Source organism: Euprymna scolopes, chromosome 34 (genome assembly GCF_053919585.1).
Source record: "Euprymna scolopes isolate OS-2025 chromosome 34, ASM5391958v1, whole genome shotgun sequence".
Lineage (NCBI taxonomy): Eukaryota > Metazoa > Mollusca > Cephalopoda > Sepiida > Sepiolidae > Euprymna > Euprymna scolopes.
Genome location: NC_136515.1, coordinates 54,393,524 through 54,400,690, shown reverse-complemented (window position 1 = coordinate 54,400,690; position 7,167 = coordinate 54,393,524).

Sequence of the window (7,167 nt, the reverse complement as noted above, 5' to 3'; positions counted from 1 at the left end):
CCCCAGGAGAGATCAGAGAGTGTCCATGATGTCGTCCCCTGAGGAAACCAACCAGCGATACTCGTTTCCGATTAAATAACGTTATCGCCTGCCTCTTGGAAACGCAATCAATAAAATATGGAATGGTTTTATTCTGTCTGTCTGTTTGGGGGGTTCGCATTGGCAGAGCGGAAAGGGGTGAATAAGAAGAAACAAAAACGACAAGCGATACTTTTTTTAAACACTTTTTTCTTTATTTTGCTAGTTTGCTATAAATGTCATTTGGTGACAAGGTTTGTAAAGTGACGGGCGAGGTGAGGATGTGTGGATAGGATGTGTTGGCTTTTGCGGCCGGGTCCTGGACTATATCCGAGTGTGAGGCTCCAGCTTGCGGGCTTTGTGGAGTGTGGAGCCACCTGAAATCATTGGATTCGGCATTAAGTAATCTAAAAATATGCCGTAAAACAAAAACAACCAACCTTTTGCGGCCTAACCCTAACCCTAACCCTAACCCTAACCAACCAACCTTTTGCGGCCTAACCCTAACCCTAACCCTAACCAACCAACCAACCTTTTGCGGCCTAACCCTAACCCTAACCCTAACCAACCAACCAACCTTTTGCGGCCTAACCCTAACCAACCAACCAACCTTTTGCGGCCTAACCCTAACCCTAACCAACCAACCTTTTGCGGCCGAAAATGTCTTCACTGTTCGGTTGTTCAACTCTCTCTCTCTCTCTCTCTCTCTCTCTCTCTCTCTCTCTCTCTCTCTCTCTCTCTCTGTTGCTCTTATATTACATTTTTCATAAATCGAAATTCATTTGTTTCAATCCAGGTTAAAATATAGGTCGTCCCATAGTTTATCTTTTACCGGGAAATTCTAACTATCAATCAAGAATGTCGATTGATTCTTTTGTTTTAATTGAATTACGCCAGCAATTGGATTTAACACCTGGCTTTTGTGTGTGTGCAATACATCCAATGTTTTTCGGTGTTGCCCGTCATCTATTCAATGTAACTAAATATTTAGAAATTTGAAAAGAATCGGAATTGAAATTGGTAAGTGCATCGGAATCGGGGAAAATATTGCAATCGCTACAACACTAATTACTTTGTAAGAATGAAGAGGTAGATAGAAAGAAAGAGAAAAGGGGGAACAGTGTAAGTAAAAGGTAAATAGAAAGAAAGAGATAGAGGGGCAGTTGGAGGTAGAGGTAGAAAGTGAGAGCGGGAAAGGCAGTTGGAGGAAGAATTAGAAAGAAATTGTGTTACAGAGAGGTACAGTCACAGAAAAAAACCAGAGAGAACTGGTTGTTTTCATTTGACGGGTTGCTTGCGTGTATACATGCCCGAGATTAAGGTACATAGATAAACATATAAGTGTATTGTCTTATTACAATTAATTACATTGTGTGCGACCAGATCATTTCCACAAGGGTTCTTCGAGGAACACTCACATTTTGCGTCCGCTTGTTGAAGTTGTCAGTCAGAAAGGGGCAAAAAATTTCTCTAACCAGAAATTAAATGATTTTATTAACTTCTGTTTTTAGAATGACCGCTAGTTGTTACTCAATCTTTTTCATTTAAACTTACTGCCTTTGTAAGGAGAAATTGAGCCCCCATGTTTTTTTTTTCGCCTGGCATGTGTATATTAATGATATAGGTACGATTATTGTGTGTATATATTAACATGAGAGAGTAAATGTATGAACTGTATATATGCGTTCGTTTAGCAGTTTATATATGTTGTAACTATGTTTAGTAGTTTCGTGTGTGTCTTTCCTTTAGTCAAGGGTCTTCAACCCGAAAGACTTAAGCAAGATTGTATCTAACGCATATATGTTGACTTTGAAAAAACAAAAAAGAGGAAGAAAATCTGTGTTTGGGTTTTTTTTGTTGACATGAACTGCTGATTTAAGGTTTTATCCAATTGAAATTTAATACTTTAAAATAACATTCATTGCTACTGCTTTTTCTACTTAAAAAACTGTGCGCAAATGATATGTATTGATGGAAATATCCTAGATGTAAAACTTTTTTTTAATAGAAAAGCAGATAATAAGGTAGTTTCTTTTTCATTTTGGCATAATGGCTACAGTGTTTACTAAAGGCCGGGAGACCAAGGTTCAATCCCTGGTAGATTTATAAAGATCCAGTAGATAACCTGATGCTCGAATTCTGCTTTTATTTTACCGTGTGTGTGTGTGTGTGTGTGTGTGTGTGTGTGTGTGTGTGTGTGTGTGTGTGTGTGTGTGTGTGTGTGTGTCTGCTGTCAACAATAAACTACACCCTTTTGTCATTTTCTCGCTCGTCTTTTTTTCATTTCTGTTAGTTTGTTACATCTTAGTTTGTTACATCTTTGTTTGTTACATCTTAGTTTGTTGGTCCACAAGCTTAGTCAGATTATTTTCAATAAGTATTCATTAAATCTTTCTGAAATTTTGCATGAAGTTACAACTACTCAAAGTGTTACGTAGTGTTATTATAACAATGATGAATGTAAATTCTTTTGTATTTATGTTAAGAAGGATAAGAGTCTTAAGAGTGTTCATGTTGTGATATATGGAGACATTAACAGGTGTATATAAATGAAAGAGTTTATAATTGAGAGAGAGAGTACATATAATTACACTTTGAGAGGGGATTTAATATATAGATAGATAGATAGACTGATAGGTTGGCATTTATGCCGATAGATTGAGAGGTTGGCATTTATGCTTTGACAGTTCGTATGAACGGGGTGTTTATATAACATAAATAGAATGACACATATACTTCTAAACATATATTTTTTAGATGATGAATTTCGGATAGTTCTTATATATAAATTGACAATACCTTTTTCATGCAATGATGGACACAGGAGACGGCAGTTATAAAAACATGATGAGCATTTATTCTTCCACTTGACCGGCCAATGGCTTGCATCTAGGAATTCAAAGTTTCTTCTTACATGTTCTTTTTCTGTTTAAAAACCTCTCGCTTCCAGACAGGCCAAGATTCGAACTAGGCGGACTCTCGTCTGACTCTCTGCCTCCCTTCTGACTTCTCCTTCTTAACTAACTCTCACTTCCTATACTCACTTCTTATATTGAGAAATCCATGCATGTCCGGCCAACGTGACCACAACTCACGTGCCATCAACACGCGCGACCTGCACACTTCGAAACATTCTGATTTCCAATTTTCCTTTGTTGTTTTCACAAAGGACTTCAACCTACATATCTGACTCATTTAACCCATTTTTTTATTATCCAAAATTCTTTCTACAATGAATAGATTCCAGCCAAAATTATATATTATTATCAGAATCAACAATTTACTGGACATTCCATTTAAAACCTATTGTTCTTTAAAACTTTTCTCCAGGGTTCGATTCCCGTTTTCTCTAATTTTATTTTCATTTACTAATTCTCTTTATTTTTACTTACATGAAAAGGGGGACAAGCATTTTTCATGTAACAAAAGGAGGAAATGTAATATTCTTGGGTTTTTTTAATAAAAATTCTGGTTGCTTCCCCAGGGGTCAAAAGGGGTCAAAATGGCCAAAAATAGCTCTTTTCAAGACATGGAATCTTTTCCAACCACAGATTTTGCTGAAAATTACCCAAAAGCAAGATTACATGGATATACATCTGGAAACGTAATATTTGATCCAGGGCAAATTCTGAGACTTGGCCTCCAGGGTGTTTTATGGGTGAAAAACACACCTTTTGGGGCTAATTTTTATTTTTCTCCTAACATTCAAGGCATAAGTCAGAGGGATCATATAGTTTTGGGCTTATTACATCTTAAGGTCTCTATGTCAATAGCGATTAAGTCAGCTAGTATAAAGTTTGATATAGTGTAATGTTGTATGGGAACCAACACGTTGTAGTTTTCAGTTTAAGCAGATAAAGACTAGAAAAGAACTTCATCTCGTTTTTTTTTTCGTTTTGTACAACAACATTTATTTCCCCATTCTCTCATTACTGCTGTAGCGCCTCTCACGTGATCGTCTTCTTGTATGGGCACTCGAACATCACCCTCTAATGTGATATCAAACGTTCTCCACATCTCATCGTGATAGTCTTCTTTATCCTTTGTGTAGTCTTTTTTTTACCAGTGATGTCATTTAGCATGAACTTGTCCGTATTCTGTTACAATGGGTGCACTGAATACATGTCATGATGACCCAAAGCTGCAAAACAAAATCGTCCCATGTAAGGTCAAAACACAAAGCGATAGGTTAGACCAATTAGACAAAACAGAGGTATAAGTCGAGATGATGTATGACGTTACGTTTTTCGAGATAAGAGAAAACAAAAGTTTTCAAATGAGTTGTCTGTGGAAGCAGGTATGAGACACGTTGCTGATAATGCTGTAAGGAAACTTTGATAATCGCCAAAAGCGAAATGTTACCTCGAGGAGCTATTTGCACGTCACCTAAAGATTAAAAAAGAGATCTTAACTTAAATAATTAATTAGCTGGATATGGCCAGCATGAGGGCGGGAGAAAACTGGGTGAGATGGACGTGTGGCCCTGTGGTGGCTGCGAGAGATTTTTAAGCTGGTGTCGAGATGGCGAGGTTTTGTTAATCTCATGGCAGACGAAATGAACAGTAAAAAAAAGAAGAAGCAGGCACTGTTTGGAAAGTAACGGCAATAAATGCTTTTTGTTAAAACTGAACAAAAACTCGAGTCGGATTTATTTATTTTTGTTTGTTTGTTCCTTTGCGACGGTACCAGACGGTGTGGAGGGTCCGAGAGCGGTTAGGACTGTAATGAACACGGGCACATTACACTTCTTCAGGTGCATTTCGTCATCATAATAATGTTTTCTCAGAGTATACAAGACACTTACATAAAATTACATTTACTCATAGACAAACGAAATCATATAAATCGAATAGAGCTGCCCACCCGTAGAACTCTGTTTCGCTAGGCTGCTTTTCAACTGACTACAACATGGTCATCTTCAAATCCCATGTAAACAGATCCTTAAATAATCAAATTCTATCCGATGTCCAACACTAACTACTATGTTGTTGTCTTGATGACAACCGTATACTCATTAACCCTTATCCTCGAGTGGCCTTCGGGTCTTGATAAGTGGTGACTTCCTTGTAAAAATAAATAAATAAAAGATAAAATAAAATGTTGTTCAATATTTATATCATCTAATCGCTTGAATATTCAATGAATTTAGAATATGAAGATCCTTTCAAAAAACCTGCTCAATAAAATTACAGGAAACCTAAATAAAAATTTTTTTTTTTTAAATGGCCATAACATGTCGGACAAAGACATTAAATTTCAATATGCGAGTACCAACTTGCAATACCTCGCCACGGGATCGAGTTAGACACCAGGGTTTTTTTTTTCATGTGGAGAAAAAGAACAAAAATTTAAAATTGTCTCAGTCATGAAGGATTTTTCTCCTCCACTGTGAGAGAACAAGAAATTGAAGTGTAGCATCTGAAGAACAGATACTATACTTTGATTTTGGCCAAAAGCTTCAATATGCGAGTAGCCTCAGTAATTCGGCACCCATTAACTTGGATGCGACAAACTATAAACTAGTGAGCTGCATGTAATTTGTAATATTTGGATTATTCGGACTACTGTTCTCATCTAAACGTAGATTCCATGAACAAAGTTTGTTTCTTAGAACTTCACTCCTGTGGAACTCTCTTTCGTTGGCCTACTTTCCAACTGACTGCAATATGGTCGTCTTCAAGTCCAATGCAAACAAGTTCTTGATGAGCCGTTCCACTTACGTTAAAAAACTTACCGAATCTCCACTACTATCGATTACTAGGATTCTGATATTGTACACTCATTAACCATTATCCTCGAGTGGCCTATGGGCCTTGGTAAATGGCGACTCCTATGTAAAAAAAAACAAAAAAAAACGACTTTCTTAAGGTGTATTATAACGAACTTGGGAATCTTTCTGTCGAATTCGAGAATGTGCACAGAATTTCAAACGTTACCTTTTATTTAATCCACGTGGGTAACATGCTCTTGTTCCGCCTTGGGGTTAACACGATCTCTGTATAAGATCCATAGATACTCGAGTGCTCCATTAAATTTTCATTTGCCTCTTATCTTATAGATGACGATTGATAAATTGTATTGTTTGGATTATTCGAACTACAGTTTTCATCTGGAGTATTATTCTCACAATAATAAAAACAAATTAAAATCCTGTTCAATTTTGATATCGTCTGATCGCTTGAATATCCAATGAATTTAGAATACGAAGACCGTTTTCAAAAACCTGCTAAAATAAAATTACAAGAAACCTTTTTAAACGACCATAACATGTCGGACAGAACCATTACAAACTTCAATGTGCGAGTAGCCGTTGTAATTCGACACCAAGTAACTTGGATGGGACATTGGGGCACGTTATAAACCAGTGAGCCATACGTCTTATGTTTTTGAACTTTTCAAATGATGATTGATAATTTGTATTATTTTGATTCTCTAGACTACTGTTCTCATCTTGAGTGTTATTCTCACGCCGTTTCGGTTGATGTAACCCCCGACCTTCTTCAAGTGAGTTATATTGAAATATGCCGAACTCGGGAATCTGTACTGTGGGAACATGACGAGAATTGGCAGCCAATCTGATGTTAACGCATCCACCATGAGAGACAAAATAAAAAATCGCCGTTTGCACATGGCTCCGCGCATCGCTTCCGCTTGGGAAGAAAAAATAAGATAACCACAAAAGAATTATCAACCAATGGCAGAGCTCCGCGCCTAAAATAAAGGCCTAAAATATCACAGTCACTGGGAGCCGGTTTGCGACTATAAAATGAGGGGACCAAAAAGGAGAGAGAAGAGATTCGCCCTGCTGCGTCAGTGAACGCACGGACGGATTCTCCCACCCGAACTAAAGAGATGAAGAAGAAAAAGAAATAAGGCACCAGTGAACTGAAGCCGACTACGCTCTCATGTTATGGGCCAAAACGCCTTCAATTCTAACCAATGCCTAATTCACACAAACCAAAGAAAAAAAGGAAAAGGAAAAGGAGAAAAACATAGGAGGCGAGGACGCCGTGCTGCTAGCTGTTTAGAAAAGAAGTCGCCGCTCTCAAGTTAAAAGCCAGGACACATATCACCGACAGTAGCATGACCGGCCACCCACTTACCACCCCCATCGTCCGAAAAGATAAGTACGCTTACGAACATTCATTC